A 20,753-nucleotide genomic window follows, 5' to 3' on the forward strand; every position below is an offset into this window, starting at 1 on the left:
ATTCACTCAGGAACAGGACATTGTTGTCGATATGAATACTGAGGCACGAATAAGTAGAATGGATGGCTTTGAGATATGTAGAGAAGAGGTGTTGGAAATTCTGGCAAGGGTGAAAATAGATAAGTCCCCTGGGCCTGATGGCATTTATCCTAGGATTCTCTGGGAAGCAAGGGAGGAGATTGCAGAGCCATTGGCCTTGATTTTTGTGTCCTCTTTGTCTACAGGAGTAGTGCCAGAGGACTGGAGGCTAGCAAACGTGGTTCCCTTGTTCAAGAAGGGGAGTAGGGATAATCCTAGTAACTATAGGCCAGTGAGTCTCACTTCTGTTGTGGGCAAAGTCTTAGAGAGATTTGTAAGGGATAGGATTTATGCACATCTGGATAAGAATGATGTGATCAAGGATAGTCAGCATGGTTTTGTGAAGGGCAGGTCGTGCCTCACAAACCTTATTGAATTCTTTGAGAAGGTGACTAAGGAGGTAGATGAGGGGAAAGCAGTGGATGTGGTATATATGGATTTTAGTAAGGCGTTTGATAAGGTCCCCATGGTAGGCTACTGCAGAAAATACAGAGATATGGCATTGAGGGTGAGTTGGAGGTTTGGATTAGGAATTGGCTGGCTGGAAGACGACAGAGGGTAGTAGTTGATGGCAAAGGTTCATCTTGGAGTGCCGTCACTAGCGGTGTTCCGCAAGGATCTGTTTTGGGACCATTGCTGTTTGTCATTTTTATAAATGACCTGGAGGAAGGGTTAGAAGGTTGGGTGAGCAAGTTTGCGGATGATACGAAAGTCGGAGGAGTTGTAGACAGTGAGGAAGGATATGGCAGGTTACAGCGGGATATAGATAAGCTGCAGAGCTGGGCAGAAAGGTGGCAAATGGAGTTCAATGTAGCTAAGTGTGAGGTGATTCACTTTGGTAAGAGTAATAAAAAGATGGATTACTGGGCTAATGGTAGACTCCTTGGTAGTGTGGAAGAGCAGAGGGATCTTGGTGTCCATGTACACAGACCTCTGAAAGTTGCCACCCAGGTAAATAGTGCAGTGAAGAAGGCATATGGCGTACTGGCTTTTATTGGTAGAGGAATTGAGTTCCGGAGTCCTGAGGTCATGCTGCAGTTGTATAAGACTCTGGTGCGGCCGCATCTGGAATATTGTGTGCAGTTTTGGTCGCCATACTATAGGAAGGATGTGGAGGCACTGGAACGGGTGCAGAGGAAGTTTACCAGGATGTTGCCTGGTATGGTAGGAAGATCCTATGAGGAAAGGCTGAGGCACTTGGGGTTGTTTTCATTGGAGAAAAGAAGGTTTAGGGGTGACTTGATAGAGGTGTACAAGATGATTAGGGGGTTAGATAGGGTTGACAGTGAGAACCTTTTTCCACGTATGGAGTCAGCTATTACAAGGGGGCATAGCTTTAAATTAAGGGGGGGTAGATATAGGACTGATGTTAGGGGTAGGTTCTTCACTCAGCGAGTCGTAAGTTCATGGAATGCCCTGCCAGTAGCAGTAGTGGACTCTCCCTCTTTATGGGTATTTAAGCGGGCATTGGATAGGTATATGGAGGATAGTGGGTTAGTGTAGGTTAGGTGGTCTTTGATCGGCGCAACATCGAGGGCCGAAGGGCCTGTACTGCGCTGTATTCTTCTATGTTCTATGTTCTATGAAATCGACGTTTCGGGCAAGGCTTTTGCCTGAAACGTCGATTTCGAAGCTACTTGGATGCTGCCTGAACTGCTGTGCTCTTCTAGCACCACTAATCCAGAATTTGTATAAATGTGGCCTACTTAACTTTTCATCTGTGTATGGAAAACACAGTTAATGTCTCAAGTCCAATGATCATTCTTCAGAAGAATGCTTCACTATACTGGACTTAAAATGTTAATTTTGTTTTCTCTCCTGAGCTATTGTCAGACTTGCTGAGCTTCTCCAGCAATTTCTGTTTTTATTTGTTTCGTATCTCCAGCATCTACAGATCTTTGTTTTATTTTAATTTTATATCTGATTGTTCGCTTTTCTGTGCAAGTATTTTTACATCATCATGGCCATAGAAAAAGTTCTATGAATGGAGGCCTGTGATGAGAGGTGCATTTAATAAGTTATTATAGAGTTAAACAAATACTGACAGATGAATTTCACCTATTTCCAGGTTTCCTGTTTTGCTATCAGAACATGCCCCAAATTGCTGCTTCCAGTGCATGGCAAAGCTAATATCCTGGCCAATGCATTAGTGTACTTAATAGGGTAAAAAAATGTGGCTAAGGAAATTCTTATTGCTTTTTTTCTTATAATTCTAAGTCTTATTGTTCAGTAAGCATAAACCATTCCTAGAAATTCAGTAATTATTTTGATTGACTAAACTGAAAATCTTCCATAGCAATGAATTATAGTACATTTCTGAGAATCTGACCAACCTGATTTCATTGATGTAATCTGCCTCAAAGGTTCAGCCTAGGATTTATGCTTGTTGCATGTGCTGTCATGATTGTTTTTGTACTTTGCTAAACATATCCAAATGAACTTTTAAAATGGCAGTCTCCCATTCCCAGAAGTCCAGAGTATTAGCTCATTAGGGGATTAGTTTACAAATTAAAATCTAGCAGTCATTGATCACTGTGTGTAGGGGCTCTTTAAAAAAAACGATTTGTTTCGTAACCTAGTTTCTGATGCAGACCGTTACATGGCAGGATTGTTCTTGAGAAAATTGAATGCAATGGTTGTCATGCCCAATTTATGGGATGCAAAAAGGGGCCTTCATTGTGTCACTTTTCTCATAGCAGCTATATCTTTTTAAATAACAGTGACAACAACAGTGTTTGTATTACTTTCTCAAACTTTCCAGGAAGAAATTGAGATTTCCAAACCTTACTTTACATGCCTGCATGCACAATGGAGAATTTAATCTCATGAATCTGAACTCGGTTAAAGTCAGATCCTAGAATTGAAAGGTTGGTGAGTTAGTTTTAAATTATGGAGGAAGAGCTGTTCAGATAAAGAGTCCTGATGAACATACTGCAGTTTAGACAGTGGATGAATAGCTATAAAATAAGATGTCATTCATTATCATTTAGTTCACAGAAGCTATTATTGCTTAACCATAGAAGATGGAATTGATCTACAGTAGTAGCATGAAATGTGCTTCTCATTTTGCACTCCTAATCTCTGAAGCAAGAGATTATGGGTTCAAGTCCCACTCCAGGGTCATGAACACAAAATCTAGTTTGCACTCCAGTTCAGTACTGAGGGAACACTGTATTCACAGATACTGTTTTTCAAAATGTTTCAAGTAACTCTAAGTAAAGAAGAGCAGGAGAGTCATCCCTTGTACTCTCTTCAATTTTTCTCTGTCAACTAACAATGTGAAAAATAGATCATCTCCTCATTTTCTCATTATTATTTGTGGGATCTTACTATGCAAAGACTGGCTGCCATGTTTCCTAGAACAGAGAATATTCTTCAAAGTTACACCATTTTAGTAAAGCATTTTGAGATGCTCTGTGACAGTGTAAAGCATTATATATGTAAAAGAAAACTTTTCTCTTTCATGGGAACAAAATTGGTTATGCAGTAAAGCAGACTGGCTATTTATTTTCAATTCATTATGCCCTAATGCAGAACAATTCCACCCATAAAATCTCTGACAGGCAGATGAGTGAAGACCTGAAGCTTTGAAATGGTCTAACTTATTTATCTATTTAAAAGGCCTTTGAGTTTTTGGAGTAAATGACGTTCACTACAGTTTCTACAAGTCAAATCCTATCTGTCATCCAAGTGCATTCAAAGGAAGAATTTGTATCACTAGTACAAGTTAGAACACATTTCCTTAATTAATAGTCACAGAGTCAAAGTCACGATGATTCAGAACGAGACCATGTGACCCATTTAGACCAAGCCAGCTCTTTGTAGAGCAATCCAATCAGTCCCATTCTCCTCTCTATTACTGAGGCCCTCCGAGGTTAATTCTTTTGAAGGAAATGAAACCAGTTTTCTTCTGAAAGTTTGATCATCTTTGCTTCCATCATTCTTATAGGCAGGGATATCCAGGTCATGACTACTCACTTTGTAAAAAAAAAATTCCTCACACATCTTCCCTGCACCACTTGCTGAAGACCAATCATTATAAATTATCTATCTGTCATCACTATCAAATGCTGAGGTTACTATTGACCAGAAAGTTCATTTGATCAGCCGTATAAATACCCTGGCTACAACTGAAACTCAGAAGCTGAGAATTCTATGACAAGTAATTACATAACTAACTCCCCAATGTTTGTCCATAATCACCTGCAGTGTAGGAAGGGTATGTTGTGCAGAACACCCCTTTGGCCGTCCTTCTCTCAGAATGATAGCATTTTAGATTCTGGTGAGGGAGACAACTTCTCAAAGGATAGCAGTTAGAGCTAAGTCCATGGCACCACAGTTGACTCTGTGGGAGGAGGAAAAGTGGCAAGCTATAATGATAGGGGATTCATTAGTAAGAGAAACCGCTGACAAAAGAGGGTGCTGAGACATCTGGGAGTTTGCATTCTGGGAGTAAACTGCACAGTCAGTCCAGGTGTGAAGGATATCATGGAAAACCTGCTGTTGAGGAAATGTTAGTCCCAAACATTACATTACTATAGTGTTTCCATCCCTCCTTCCTCCTCTGACTAAAAAGGAGAGGCGAGGTTCAGAGGAGAAGAGAGAGAAAATTGTGAGGGGAAGTTTGACAGCGAGAGCTCCAGTGGGTAAAGGAGCACAAACCTACACAGTTTCTGGAAACTGTTGTTGGTGAGTGACGGGTAAATTTTGAAAAATTGTTATCAGAGCAGAGAGCATCAGAAGCGAAAGAAAAGGTATTTGACATTGTAAGGATTAATTGAATTAAAGGGGTAAGACATGGCAGGAAAGCTCCAAATTGTAGTCTGCTCCTCTTTCTTGATGTGGGAAGCCAGGCACATTTCCATTGGCTGGGAATTGCATATGTGCAAGAACTGTCTCCAGCTGCAGCACGTGGAAGCCCAAGTTTTGGAGTTGGAGTGGTGTCTGGGGAGCATTCGTGAGACAGAGAGTATTGTGGATACCATGTATAGAGGGGTGGTCACACTGCAGATTCAGACTCCACTGGCAGGAAGGGAATGGGTGACCTTCAGGCAGAGCAGGTGGGCTGAGCAGGCAGTGCTGGGATCTCCTGTGGCTATTCCCCTGCAAAACTGAGATACTATTTTAGATACTGTTGAGGGGCATAGTCTCTCAGAGGATAGTAACAATTGCCAAATTCATGGCACCATAGTTGGCTCTGCTGCAGAGGGAGGGAGAAATAGGCAACAAATGATATAGTTATAGGGGATTGAATCATAAGGGGAATAGATAGGTGTTTCTGTGGGTGCAAGCAGGAGTTCAAGATGATGTGTTGCCTCCCTGGTGCTCGGTGCTTGATATCTTGGAGCAGTTACAGGACATTCTGCAGGGGGAGGGTGAACAGCCAATAGAAATGGTACTCATAGATACTAATGATATAGGTTTTAAAAAAGGGATGAGGTCCTAAAAGCAGAATAAAGAGAACTAGGAAGAAAGTTGAAATGTAAGACCTCAAAAGTAGTTATCTCGGGATTATAACCAGTGCCACAAGCTAGTCAAAGTAGAGACAGTAGAATATATAGGATGAATGTGTGGCTGAAAAGAAGGTGTGAGGGGGAGGTTTTCAGATTCATGGGACATTGGGACCAGTTCTGGCAGCGGGTGGGACTTGTACAAACTGGATGGATTACACCTGGGCAGGAGGACAGATGTCCTTGGGGGGTTACTCCAAGTGGTTGGAGAGGGTTTAAAACAATGTGGCGGGGGATGGGAACCAGAGGAATAGGGAAGTAGATGCAGAAATTGAGGGAAAGGTAGAAACCAGGGCAAACAGGGAAATGCTGTTGAAAAGAACAGAGGAGGTGGTCTGAAATGCATGTGTTTCATTGCAAGAAGTACAATTGGTAACGTAGATGAACTCAGAGCATTGATTAGTACTAGGACATTACTTCAATTATGGAGACTTGGTTGAAAGAGGGACAGTACTGGCAGCTGAATGTCCCAGGATTTAGATGTTTCAGATATGATAGAAAGGGTTGTATAGGGGGTGGTGGAGTTGCATTACGGGTAAAGGAGAATCTCACAGCTATACTGAGAGAGGATAGATCAGAGGTCTCATGCAGCAACGTACCATGAATGAAACTCAGAATAGGAAAGATGAAATCACAATGCTGGGGATATACTACAGGCCTCTCAACAGCCTGTGGGAGATAGAGGTGTGAATATATAGACACATTTTAAAAAGATGTAAAAACTGCAGCATTGTTGTGATTGGTGATTTTAACTTCCCCTATATTGACTGAGACTCACTTCATGCCAGGAGAATTTGTAAGGACCATTCAGGAGGTTTCTTGACACAGTATGTAATCAGTCCAACCAGGGAAGGGGTTATACTGGACCTGGTTTGGAAAATGAGCCTGGGCAGGTGTGTGAAATTTCAGTGGGGGAGTACTTCAGGAGTAGTGACAGTAATACAGTGAATTTTAAGTTACTCATGGATAGGGATAACAGCAGTCCTTGGCTGAAGGTGTTAAATTGGGGGAAGGGTGGGGATCCAAGATGGCAGCATCCTGTTGGGATTACGTTTGCTGGGGTCCACACTGCAACACTGACCCAACAGAGCCAGAACCCTAAACACTTTACTGTGAGTAAAAACATAATAAAGGAGCTAGAAACCTGACAAAATCTACTTAGCTTTGTCCTTGTAGCTGGAGAATGCCGAAGAAAGGAGGGAGCTCGCCCGGGGCCAGGGCCACACCCTAGCCCTCTGAAACCACAGGCTTGCTTACTCACCAGACCCTGATTGAGGAGCTGGCCAAATCTTGCAAGGTCCTGGGGTGACAGATCCCGGAAAAAAATCAAGAAGAAGCTGGGTCCTGTATTTGCTATGCTGCAAAACCTGGGAAAAGGGACCAATGAGCACGAGCTCCGGGCTGCAGGAGTAGAGGCAGAGCCTGACTCCTCCAAGAGCCAGACTGAAGCCCTAGAAACATAGGTCCTGGTCTGTTGGATCTGGTAGGCAATCTCGAAAACAGAGGCAGAAGAAAGAATCTGCACGTTGTTGGCATACCGGAGGGGATGGAAGGCTGTGGAGTTCTTCCCGGAGTTCTTCGGTTTGGAGGTTGAGAAGGGAAGGATATCAATTGAATGACCCCACTGGATCACGGCACCCACGCCCTGTCCTGGTGAGGTTTGAATATCATAAAGACAAGTAAAGGGTCATGGAAGCCTCAAGAGCCCAGGGGAGAGATTCGAGAGCATTGGTATATGGTGGCTCCAGGGTCATGTTTCTCAAGACTTCTCGGACACAGTGGTCTGGAAAAGGAAGTCCTATGATGGTATCAAGAGGAGATTGAAAGAGCTTGGGATCCAGTATTCTTTAAGATATCCAGTGGTGCTTTGGATCAACCATAATACATTTGTTCGACTCGCCAGAGAAAGTGAAGAATTTTGTGGACTTGTTGACCTCAGTTAAACAGTCAAATAGGTGTAGATGACAGAGCTGTTCGGGTTTGCTTTTCTTTAAAAAGGACTTCGTGGAGTCTCCTTTCTGGTAATAAGTTGCGTGAAATGGTGTCCAGGATGTATAGATACTTATCTTTAATGTCGAAGTTTTTTTTAGTTTACTTGTCTGTCATTCTAATGTTGTTCTTGGGTGTTTTTTTTGAGTAAGTGGTCGGTGCGTGCAGCATGACCCTAGCTGGTAGGAGTTGAGAGGGCGGTTGAGATGGTTAGTAAGGTTTCAGAATGTGTCGGTACTCCCTTTGAATGGCGGGTAAATTCCTCCAATCAGTGCCTTTGGCAATTTTTTGTTTTTTTTTGCTGTATATAGTTTTTGTACGTTTTATAGATTTGTTGGCTGTAGTTATTTTAGTCTGCGTAGGTTTTGGGTTTTGTGGATTATTTTGCATTAAAGCTCAGCAACCTGTAGTTTGGCTTCTTCCTCTCTGTAGTCTAAATGGTGCTATAGAAGGTTATATCTAAGGATGTGCTTAAGAGGTGCACATGGAATATTAAGGGGAGTCATTCATCTGTCAAGAGGAAGAAGGTACTTTCCAGCCTTAAAAGGGAGAGGTGGATCTTGCATTATTCCAAGAAATACACTTGGATGATACAGAGCATTTGAAGCTGCAACAGAATGGGTACGACTGGGTTTATTTTTAATCTTTCAATAGGAGGAGTAGAAGGGTGGCCATTTTCATTCGAAAGGATCTCACATTTAAGTTATTAGAGTGCATTAAAGATACATGGGAGATTTGTAATCCTTAAAACTTTGATACATGGGGAAGATCACGGGATCTTAAATGTTTACTGTCCCCCACCCACCCCTTTAAATTCTTGACAGGAACACATTCTAGACTAGTTAACCTTGTATCTATACATATCATCGTAGGAGGGGATTTCAATTGTGTCATCGACCCTATAGTAGACAGATTGCCAAAAGGCCCACCAATATCTTCTTTGTAATCTAAACAATTAAGGGATTTGTGCGCTGAATTGGGGTTGGGAGATGTTTGGAGGCACCTTCAGCCTACTAGCAGGGACTTCACATTCTTTTTGAACCCACATAAATGCCATACCAGGATTTTTCTGACCCCTGCAGCACATCTGGGCTTGGTGGTGTCATGTATAATTGGCAATATCATTATTTCCGATCATGCCCCAGTGTATTTAATGGTTAAGAGTAAGGATATGGTGGTAGGCTCAAGGTACTGCTGACCGGACCTCTTCATCCTCAAGGATAGCAAGTTTACCGAATTCTTTTCTACTGATTCAGGGCTTCCTTAGATATTAACCCAGGCTCAGTCAATAGCCCATCCATTTTTGGGGAAACTGCTAAAGCCTATGCTAGGGGGTAGGTTATTTCCTATTTGGCCAGTTAGAAGTGAAGGACGGGTGAGCAGCAATGTTTGCTCGAGACACATCTGAAAGTAGTTGAACAATCATACTTTGACAGGCCCTCGCTGGTGAAATTGCAGAGGATCACAGCACTTCAGTCTACACTGAACTCCATGCTCTCACAGACAGACAAGAGAGAGCTTACATTTGCAAGTCAAAGGCTGTTTGAGCATGGGGATAAGCCGGGCAAGTACCTAACGTACCTTGCTAGGAAAAGGAGTGCCCCCCAAGCTATTACCTCAATCAGAGACGACACTGGAAATTTGACCTACGATTCTAAAAGTATAAATACAGCATTCCGGAAATTTTAGTCTGAATTATACCAATCTGAAAGCTGTGAGAGTGGGCAGGTTAGGACGGAACCTTTTTTTAAGAATTTCTGAGAGTGACCCCTGAACAAGAGGTGCAGGAGACTGTGAGGCAGTTCCAGAATGGCAAGGTGTCGGGTCCTGACAGGCTCCCCAGTGAGTTCTATAAGGAATTTATCAATATATTGTCAGGTCTGATGTTTAGCATGTTTAATGACTCACACAGTCATGACCTCCTCCCAGCATCCCTAGGCGAGGCAAACATCTTTCTCATTCTTAAAAAAGGAAGGCACCGGAGGACTGTGCTTCTGAAAGACCCAGTCCACTCCTGAAAGTTAACTTCAAATTCCTATCTAAGACTCTGGCATTAAGGCTAGAAACTGCACAGCTCTCCATCCTGAAGGACAACCAGACGGGGTTCATAAAAGGTCACAGATCGACGGATAATGCCAGGAGATTACTTAACATGATCCAAGTAAGTCAACAGCAATTGGTAGAGGGATTAGTGATCTCCTTAGATGTGGAAAAGGCATTTGACAGGGTCAAGTGGCCATATCTTTTTCATACTTTGAAGCAGTTTGGCCTGGGACAGACCTTCATCAGGTGGTGGAGGTTTGGTATAGTGATTCTCTTCCTGCGGTCCTCACCAATGGTGTACGGTCAAGCAATTTTAATAATTATAGGGGCAGTCGACAGGGCTGTCCCTTGTCACTATTGTTTTTTATATTGGTGTTCGAACTGCTGGTGGAGGCAATCTGCAGGGATCCCAATATAACAGCTCCAGAAGTAGGGTCAAAGTCACATAGGCTCGCACTGTATGCAGATAATGTTCTTGTCTGCTAATCAAACCCAGCAGTCTCAGTGCCACACCTGATACAATGCATCAACTTATTTAGTGGCTTCTCAAGTCATAAGATCAATTTTGTGAAGTCAGAGGCCATGCCCATGGATGGTCTCCAAGAGTGCCTGATCCTGAGGGCAGACCTTGGGTCCCCTTTAGATGGTCACAAGATAGCTTTATCTACTTAGATATATTTATTACTCCCATTTTTGATCAGCTATTTAAAGCCAATTTTGCCCATTTATTCGACTGAATCAAGCAGGACCTTCAAGGATGGGAGGTGCTTCCAATCTCTTAGTTAGGTCCAACAGCCCTCATTAAAATGAACATTCTGCCCTGCCTGTTGTAGTCTATGCAAATGCTTCCTCTGCTTTTTATGAAGCAAATATTTAGAAGGCTGAATTAAGTTCTTTTATCTGATATCCCAAGCGGCCCCTAATTAAATTGACTAAATTGCAGTTACCTTACAGACTGGAAGAAGTGGATCTTCCAGATATCGGTTAAGCTCATTGCTATCATATGTGAATAATTGGGCCCAATGGGGTCCTCACTCACTTTGGTTGGACATTGAAGGATCTCAGGCAAGATGCCCCCTTTTTAGCCTGCTGTTCTTAGACAAAATTAGAACAGTTAAAGAATATTGCTTTAGCCCAATAGTCATCAATACTGTCAAGGCGTGGAGGGCAATGCATCAGGATGAGGGCAATAATGCCAAAACGTAATTTTTGACATCCATAGTTGGTATGCTAGGCTTTCAGCCAGGGCTGATGGACTCTGGGTTTAAAATTTGAGCGGCTAGGGGAGTGTCTTGCCTGGGTGAATTATTCAGAGTGGACATATTGATGGCCTTTGACCAGTTGGCTGGTAATATGAATTGCCCAGTAGGGACCTCTTTCATTTCTTACAAATTAGAAACTTCACACAAAAAGCGACTGCACTTCTAACTGATCCTAATAAGTCTGGCATGGCGAAGAGGGTATTGAGTGCTGAGGGTACATTATCTGTTCGCAATGCTTACCATCTATTGGAGAAAGGTCCCTTGGATGAGACCAAATGGCTCTGTAAGATATGGGAAAGGGAGTTGGACGTTGAGATCTCTTCTGAAGCATGGTGGAGAATCTGGGAAAATACAAGAAGGATCTCAATTTTCAACAGGCCCCATGCCTTGCAACTGAAAATTCTCCACAGGGTCCATCTGGCTCCAGACCACCTCACTAAATTTAAAGCGGGAGCATCTCCAATGTGTCCTAAATGTAAAGTGAGCATGGGCACACTTACTCATTGTCTTTGGTCCTGCCACAGTCTGCAGGCATACTCGAGCGCTGTGGTAGGCAAAATAGAGAAGGCCTTGCGGATGGAGGTGGAAATGGACCTGGTATCTCTTCTTCTTGCCTTTGTGAATTCACTTTCATTAGACACGCACAAAAAAAGGCTTTACAGTATCCTCACGTTTTGTGTCAGAAAGAATATTCTTTTAGGGTGGGTATCGGGAAAACGCCCCAAGGCTGGTGGGCTGGCGTAAGCTACTCATGGAGCACATCCCCTTGGACATTCTTACCAGTATGGTGCACCATAAAACTGAGAATTTCTATAAGATGTGGTGGCCCTTTTTGGACAACCTAGGTACAGATTTGTCCTCCAAAATGATAACAGCCTTTATATAGCCATGACAATTCTTTGTAATGAATCTGGTATCCAGAGAGGAGGAACTACGACTGTATGAATATGTATAAATTTATGTGCTCGATGATCGAGGGCTATTCCTGCTTTGCTGAGCTGTGTTACGGTTATTACCATTATTATTAATATAAAGACTTTCCTTTTTTAGCTTAGTTATTAGTTATTATTTATTTATGTAATTAGCAGGTTTGTTTTTTTAATATTAGTTTGAATTGTTTGGTTTTGTATTTGTTGTAATAGTTAAAAGAAAAAAAATTACTTATTTTCAATAAAAGTATATATTTTTTTTAAATTGGGACAAGGTGAACTACAGCAATTAGATGCAGGAACTGGAGTGTGTTGATTAGAGGTGGCTGTTTGAAGGTAAATCCATATTGGATATGCGGGAGTATTTCAAATGGCAGTTGGTAAGAGTTCAGGAGCAGCACATTCCTACGAGAATGAAGGATTAGGTATGGCAAGTTACATGAGCTCTGGATGACCAGGGATGTTATGATCAAATGAAGAAAGGAAGCACACTTAAGGTCTAGGAGGATGGGAACTGTAAAGCCCTTGAAGTATAAATGGAAAGTAGGAAAGAACTTAAGCAAAGAATTAGAAGGGCTAAAAGGGGTCATGAAAAGTCATTATCAAACAGGATTAAGGAGAATCCCAAGGTTTTTTATACATATATAAAATGCAAGCAGGTAAACAGGAAAAGGGTTGGCCCCCTCACGGACAAAGGTGGGAATGGATGTGTGAAGCTAGAAGCAATAGGTGAAGTCTTAAACAGATACTTTGTATTGGTATTTCACCAAAGAGAAGGAATTGGTCAAGGTTGATCTCAAGGAAGGGAGTGTTGAATTTCTAAGCCAAGTTACTATTAAAAAGGAGAGGTGTTGTGCATTTAAGAAGTATTAAGATAGATAAGTCCCCAGATGGGATCTATCCCAGAATATTGAGGGAGGCAAGAGAATAAATTGCTGGGGCATTGACAGACATCTTTGTATCCTATTTGACCACAGGTGAGGTCCAAGAGGACTGGAGAATAGCCAATGTTCTCCCATTATTTAAAAAGGGTAAAAGGGATTAAGCAGAAAATTACAGGTTTATGAGCCTCATGTCAGTGAGCGGAAATTATTGGAAAAGATTCTCAAGGACAAGAATTATAAGCATTTAGAAGCAAGTGGACTGATTAACAAGAGAAAGCATGGTTTTGTGCAAAGGAGGTCATGCCTCACTAACATGATTGAATTTTTTGAGAAGGCAATAAAGATGATTAATGGGAGAAAAGCAGTTGTTGTTGTCAACATGAATTTCAGTAAAGCCTTTGGCAAGGTCCCTCATGGCTGACTGATACAAAAGGTGAAGTCACATGGTATCAGGGGTGAGCTGGCAAGATGGTCGCAGAACTGGCTTAGTCGTAGGAGACAAAGAGTAGCAGTGGAATGATGCTTTTCAGAGTGGAACGCTGTGACAAGTGATGTTCTACAGGGATCAGAGCTGGGATCTCTGCTTTTCATGATCTACATAAATGATTTGAAGGAAATATAGCTGGTCCAATTAGTAAGTTTGCAGACGATATAATGATTGGTGGAGTTGCGGATAGTGAAGAGGATTATCAGAGGATACAGCAGGATATAGATCAGTTGGAAACATGGGCAAAAAAATAGCAGATGGAGTTTAATCCGGACAAATGTGAGGTGATGAATTTTGGAAAGTCAAGTACAGGTGGAAATTATACAGTGAATGGCAGAACCCTTCGGAATATTGATATGCAGAAACATCTGGCTATGCAGGTGCATAGATCACTGAAGGTGGCAGGGCAGGTAGATAACGTAGTCAAAAGGGCCTATGGCATGCTGGCCTTCATTCATAGGAGCATTGAGTATGAGGATAAACAAGTTATATTGCAGCTTATAGAACTTTAGTTAGGCCGCATTTGGGAATATTGTGTACAGTTCTGGTCACCACAGAAGGATGTGGATCTTTTGGAAAGGGTACAGAAAATGTTTACTAGGATGTTACCTGGTATGGGGCATTTTAACTACAAACAGAGGTTGGATAGGCTAGGTTTGTTTTTACTGGAAAGCAGGAGGTTGAAGAGTGATCTGATAGAAGTTTATAAGATTGTGAATGGCATACTTAGAGTGGAAAGTATGAGGCTTGTTCCCAAAATGTAGGGGTCAATTACTAGGGACACAGGTTCAAGGTGCAAGGTGGGAAATTTAAAAGAGATGTGCGAGGCATGTTTTCCCTCAAAGGGTGGTGAGTGCCAGGAATGGGCTGCCAGAGGAGGTGGTGGAAGCAGACACAATAGCAGCATTCAAGAAGCACCTGGATGATGACATAAATAGGAAGGGAATAGAGGGATATAGATCCTGTAAGTGAAGACAGTTTTAATATGGAAGGGCAAAATGAGTCAGACCAGGTTTGGAGGGCTGAAAGGCCTATTCCTGTGCTGTATTGTTCTTTGTTCTAAAAGAGATTCCAAAATAACATGTTGCCTCTCAGGTGCCAAGGTCAAAGATGCCTCAGAGAGGCTGCAGGGCATTCTGAAGTGGAGGGTGAACAGTCAGTAGTCATGGTACACATCAGTGCCAATAACATAGGTTAAGAAAAAAGGGATGAAGTCCTACAAGCTGAGTATAGAGTTCCAGTCTGTAAAGTAGACTACACAACCTCAAAGGATTATTACTAGTGCTATGTGATACTGGGCATTGAGATAATGGAATAAATCAGATGATTTTGTGGCTGATGGAATGATGTACAGGAGGAGGGATTCAGATTCCTGGGACATCAGGAATGGCTCTGGGGATGATGGGGCCAGTACAAACAAGATGGTTTTCATCTGGATAGGTCTTGGACCAAAGTCTTCAGAGGGGTCTGTTGTTTGTGCTATCAGGGAAGGTTTAAGATAGAGATGCAGGATGTTACAAATCTGAGCAGGGAGACAGAGAAGGGGAAAACAAGCGTAGACAGAAACGTAGGCAGCAAAAGTGGAAGCCAGAGAAAAAGGGGAAAAACAAGTGGGACCATTGTGTAAACTAAAGCTAAGATAACTAACAGGGTTAACCAGCTTTGTTAGGCACTGTGTCCTTGAGCATGGAGAAACTGCAATGAGCGTGGAGAACAATACAAATAGATATACTCTGTTAAGATGTAATTACAATCTGGAGGAATGTCTGCAAGGTGACAAAGGAAGGCACTGAACATCCTCGATATTCATTATTTAGGGAGGACAGACAAATAGAGAAAGGAAAAGGGGTAGCATTGTCAGTAAAGAAGTTTATCAATTCAACAGTGAGGAACAGTATTGACTTGGAAAAACATAATGTGGAATCTGTCTGAGTGGAGCTAAGGAAAACCAAGGGACAGAAAACATTGGTGGGAGTTGTCTGAAGGCCCTCAAACAGTAATGGAGATTTAAGGAAAGGCATTAAGTGGGGGAATTAGAAACATATGTAACAAAGGAACAACTTTAATCTTGGGTGACTTTAATCTACACAGAGATTGGAAAACCAAACTAGCAATAATATTGCAAAGGAATATTTTCTTGGATCGAATATGTGATTTTTTTAGACTAATATGTTGAGGAACCAACTAGATAGCAAGCTATCCTAGACTAGGTGTTGGGCAATGAGAAAGAATTAATTCCTAATCTTGAGGTGCTGGATCCTTTAGGGAAGAGTGACCAGAAAATGATAGCATTGTTCATTAAGATAGAGAGTGAAGAACATGAATCCAGGATTAGACTCCTGAATCTAAACAAGAGTATGAGGCATGAGTTGACAATGATGCATTGGGGAACCACACTGTAAGAGCTAGCAGTGGATACTGAAGGAACATATGCATGAATTATAACAAATATTCATTCTTATTTGGCACAAAAATGAAATAGGAAAGCTTGCACAGCCATTTCTTACAAAACAAATTAGGGTTAGAATTAGGTCCAAAGAGGAGACTTATAAAATTGCCAGAAAAAGCAGCAAGCCTGAGGACCTAGTTTAGAATTCAGCAAAATAAAACATAAAGATTGATGTTTGGCACTCTCAATATGATTGTGTGCAGTCTAACACACCTGTGGTAGCTAGCTATGCGAACAAAATCTACTACTTGGCTACAGCATTGACCTCCACCACGGAAACAAAATTAAGTGGTGCAATCTGTCAGGAATTGCATTGATATTTTTGTGGGTTGATGATTAACCGATCATACATAATATTGAGTGAATCCTTGCAAGCAGCTAGTTGCATTAAAGTTTAGCATGCCTGCCACCTTGATAGCCACTGCAATAGTGTCCTGGGACAATCTCATTCAGCAGCAGTGCTTTGCTCATATGGAAGCAATGGCATTGAAAACAATGGATTGTACCTCTTCCACAACTTCAGTTGCAACCTTTTCATGTGGAACCTGTTTGGCAGCCACTGAAAGTTGCTGCTGGTTCTGTACTTGCGGGAATATCTGATCATCCTCACTTTCTCTGCACTTTTTTAGTGTACTGTGACCAGTGACAATAGCCCTTGATGTGGCTGGATCCACTTCAAACAATTTCAATAAACTCTATGTGAAACCGACTGAAATCCTTCCTAGGGTCACCTAATCAACAATTTGCCTGTAGCTCTTAATAAATGGGATTTCACGCCCCTGGGCTCCTTATGTCCTGAAAGGCCCACATGTAACTGTCAACTATTTGATTGGCACATAAATCCAGTTCCCCTTTTCTAAAGAGGCAGCACTTTTATCTTGTGAGCACTCCAGCTATTATCTCCGACCGATGTTACCATAATAAATTTCTCCCATGGTTGCAGAAGGTCTCCCGATCTTTGAAAGGCATTTGACCCTTGAAATAAAGGCAGAAACTGAGTGTTTTCAAGGATTTAGGTATCAAGGCAGCTACCAGGGTATATGACATAGATTTCTAACATGTAGCAATGATGATCACAGATTACTTGAACATTGGCTGAATGAATCATTTTCTATTGTTGAAGTCAGCCCTGTTGTGATATAGTGTCTACAATGCAATTTGTGTGCAATGTAGACATTGCACCAGCTCTCTGCACCTGCTGGTAAGCAAGCTAGTTTGGAAAAATCTACTGCCTGACTGCAGCACTGATCTTGTCATGGGTAATCAGGGTGAAGCAGTTTAAATTAGCTCAAAACTCCATTGATAACAGCTTTAATGGATTGAGAACTGAGAGATTCCACACATGTCCCCAGTGGTTCCTTGAATGTAGTGAGTGACATAAGAATTTAGCACAATTGTCACTTTGGCAGTTATTGGGATAAAATGGACACCTACCCCTTCAGATCATTAGCCCTACTCCAGCAGATGACACAATGCAACATTGGTGTCCCAGACATCTCCTGTTGGTGGCAGCAGTGTGACCTGCTCATTTGCAGCAAACGGCATTGATGACAACAGACTCTGGGACCCCTGAACCTTCTTCCCATCCCGAGGACACTGCTATGACATCTTCAAGTGTCGGTTGTTCAGATATTGTCTAAACTTGCTGCTGCCCCTGGGCTTGCTGTCACATTTGTTCCTCCTCAATTTCTCTGCACGTTTGTTTTGTAGACGTGACAGTGATAACATGTGCACATCTTAAAAATGTGTTGCTGGAAAAGCACAGCAGGTCAGGCAGCATCAAAAGAGAAGGAGAATCAACATTTCAGGCATGAAACGTCAATTCTCCTTCTCCTTTGATGCTGCCTGACCTGCTGCGCTTTTCCAGCAACACATTTTTAAGCTCTGATCCCCAGCATCTGCAGTCCTCACTTTCTCCTAACATGTGCACATCCATTGGTCATGGTTCCAATCAGCTTACATAGGAAATAATCAGGAAACAAGTCTTCTTTGTAATGTGAGCAGTCAGCAGTCACATCACACAAGTAATAGTATTATATTGCACTTGATACAGTGGGATGGATGAATCTGAAACAGAGTGCAATTGGATGCATGTTTATGGAGCTTTGATATTATACTCTATTCTGATGCATGCTGCAGAAGCCATGTTGCACTCAGTGCAGTAGGATTGCAAAAACCTTGTCCCCTATACTACCACCACTCCCACCCAACATCATCCAAGAAAAACAACGTTACATTTAAGAGCATGTTGCAAAATTCTTAAAGTTCAAGATGAGAGGAAAGCCACCCCATGCCCTTACACAGCATAGGAAACCTTGGATTGTCTTTGCTATTCACTAGTGAGATTTGCATCCTGCCTTTGAAACTTTGGGTGGAAAATCAGACTGCTTTTTCTCAACGTCAGTTTCATTTTCTCAATGTATCCATACTTTCCAAACAGACTTACATCATCTAGGGGCTAGGAACATTCTGTCCTAAAAAAAGACCTGCTTTGACGATGTCAAAGAATATGACTGCCAATTTTATTTGGAGAGACAGTGGTGTAATGGTAAAGTCAGTGGACAAGTATTCAAGAACCCCAGGTTAATGTTCTGAGGAAATGAGTTCAAATCCCATTGCAGTAGATTGTGACATCTGAATTGAACAAAAAAATCTGGAGTACAAAGCTATCCAAATGTTACCATATAATCACAGACAGGTGTCATTTATTATTTTATTTAAATTACTTCATTAATATCTTTTATGGTAGGAAATCTGCTATCCTTACCTGGCCTTGCTGACATGTGACTCCAGGCTTATATCAACATGCCATGGCAATTGGATAATAAATGCTGACCGAGTGAGCAATGCTCACATCCCATGAACAAAATAGAAATGCTTTCATGATTTTGGTATGATGCAAAAACATAACTTCCTGATTAAATTCAATGAATCTGAACATGACTATTTTTGTTTGTTACTATTTGGTGTGAAATTAAACAGTTCACATGGTTTGTATTTGCCTAATGTTACCAAGCCTTTCACAGGGAATGAGATTAAAATACCCCTTTTAAGTCAAGAGTGAGCAGAGAATAGAGAAATATAGGCCATAGAAGTAGGCCATTCAGCCATCAAGTTTGTTCTACCATTCAGCGACATCAAGGATCTGCAATCTATCTCCATATATTAGCCATAGCCCTATACCCTTTCATTTAGAGTCATAGAGTCATAGAGATGTACAGCATGGAAACAAACCCTTCGGTCCAACTCATCCATGCCGACCTGATATCCCAACCCAATCCATTCCCACCTGCCAGCACCTGGCACATATGCCTCCAAAACCTTCCTGTTCATATACCCATCCAAATGTCTCTTAAATGTTGCAATTATACCAACATCCACCACTTTTCTGGCAGCTCATTCCATACATGTACCACCCTCTGCATGAAAAAGTTGCCCCTTAGGTCTCTTTTATATCTTTCCCCTCTCACCCTAAACCTATGCCCTCTAGTTCTGGACTCCCTGACCCCAGGGAAAAGACTTTGTCTATTTATCCTGTCCATGCCCTCATGATTTTGTAAACCTCTATAAGGTCACCCCTCAGCCTCCAACGCTCCAGGGAAAACAGCCCCAGCCTGTTCAGCCTCTCCCCATAGCTCAAATCCTCCAACCCTGGCAAAATCCTTGTAAATCTTTTCTAAACCCTTTCAATTTTCACAACATCTTTCTGATAGAAAGGAGACCAGAATTGCACACAATATTCCAACAGTGGCCTAACCGATATCCTATACAGCTGCAACATGACCTCCCAACTCCTGTACTCAATACTCTGACCAATAAAGGAAAGCATACCAAACGCCTTCTTCACTATCCTATCTACCTGTGACTCCACTTTCAAGGAAATATGAACCTGCACTCCAAGGTCTCTTTGTTCAGCAACACTTCCTAGGACCTTACCATTAAACGCATAAGTCCTGCTAAGATTTGCTTTCCCAAAATGCAGCACCTTGCATTTATCTGAATTAAACTCTACCTGCCACTTCTCAGCCCATTGGCCCATCTGGTCCAGATCCTGTTGTAATCTGAGGTAACCCTCTTCGAAGTCCACTACACCTCCAATTTTGGTGTCATCTGCAAACTTACTAACTGTACCTCTTACACTCGCATCCAAATCATTTATGTAAATGACAAAAAGTAGCACTGATCCTTATGGCACTCCACTGGTCACAGGCCTCCAGTCTGAAAACAACCCTCCACTACCACCGTCTGAGCCAGTTCTGTACCCAAATGGCTAGTTCTCCCTTGATTCCATGAGATCTAACCTTGCTAATCAGTCTCCCATGGGGAACCTTGTCGAGCGCCTTACTGAAGTCCATATAGATTACACTGACTGCTTTGCCCTCATCAATCCTCTTTGTTACTTCTTCAAAAAATCAATCAAGTTTGTGAGACATGATTTCCCACACACGAAGCCACGTTGACTATCCCTAATCAGTCCTTGCACATGCACATGCACATCTTGACCCTCAGGATTCCCTCCAATAACTTGCCCACCACAGAGGTCAGGTGTTCCGGTCTATAGTTCCCTGGCTTGTCTTTACCACCCTTCTTAAACAGTGGCACCATGTTTGCCAACCTCCAGTCTTCCGGCACCTCATCTGTGACTATTGATGATACAAATATCTCAGCAAGAGGCCCAGAAATCACTTCTCTGGCTTCCCACAGAGTTTTCGGGTACACCTGATCAGGTCCTGGAGATTTATCCATCTTTACCTGTTTCAAGACATCTAGCACTTCCTGTTCTGTAATCTGGACATTTTGCAAGATGTCACCATCTATTTCCCTACAGTCTATATCTTCCATATCCTTTTCCACAGTAAATACTGATGCAAAATATTCATTTAGTATCTCCCCCATTTTCTGCGGCTCCACACAAAGGCCACCTTGCTGATCTTTGAGGGGCCCTATTCTCTCCCTCGTTACCCTTTTGTCCTTAATTTTTTGTAAATACCCTTTGGATTCTCCTTAATTCTATTTGCCAAAGCTATCTCATGTCCCCATTTTTCCCTCCTGATTTCCCTCTTAAGTATACTCCTACTTCCTTTATACTCTTCTAAGGATTCACTCGATCAATCCTGTCTAT

At 42.0% G+C, this 20,753-nt stretch overlaps 1 long non-coding RNA gene across 4 annotated transcripts in view; it reads left to right on the forward strand.

Moving 5' to 3' along the window:
- The window catches only part of LOC140481284 (uncharacterized), a 109,867-nt gene that overhangs the window by 57,341 nt on the left and 31,773 nt on the right, over positions 1-20,753 (forward strand). For 3 of the 4 annotated variants that reach the window (XR_011961492.1, XR_011961495.1, XR_011961494.1), the window contains exon 1: positions 9,559-9,738. The exons of the other annotated variant lie outside the window; for it this stretch is intronic. This is a non-coding gene — a long non-coding RNA (uncharacterized lncRNA). Of the gene's footprint in view, positions 1-9,558; positions 9,739-20,753 lie in introns of those variants that run through there. 4 annotated transcript variants of the gene reach the window in all.

This window comes from Chiloscyllium punctatum, chromosome 9 (assembly GCF_047496795.1).
Source record: "Chiloscyllium punctatum isolate Juve2018m chromosome 9, sChiPun1.3, whole genome shotgun sequence".
In the NCBI taxonomy this organism is placed as follows: Eukaryota; Metazoa; Chordata; class Chondrichthyes; order Orectolobiformes; family Hemiscylliidae; genus Chiloscyllium; species Chiloscyllium punctatum.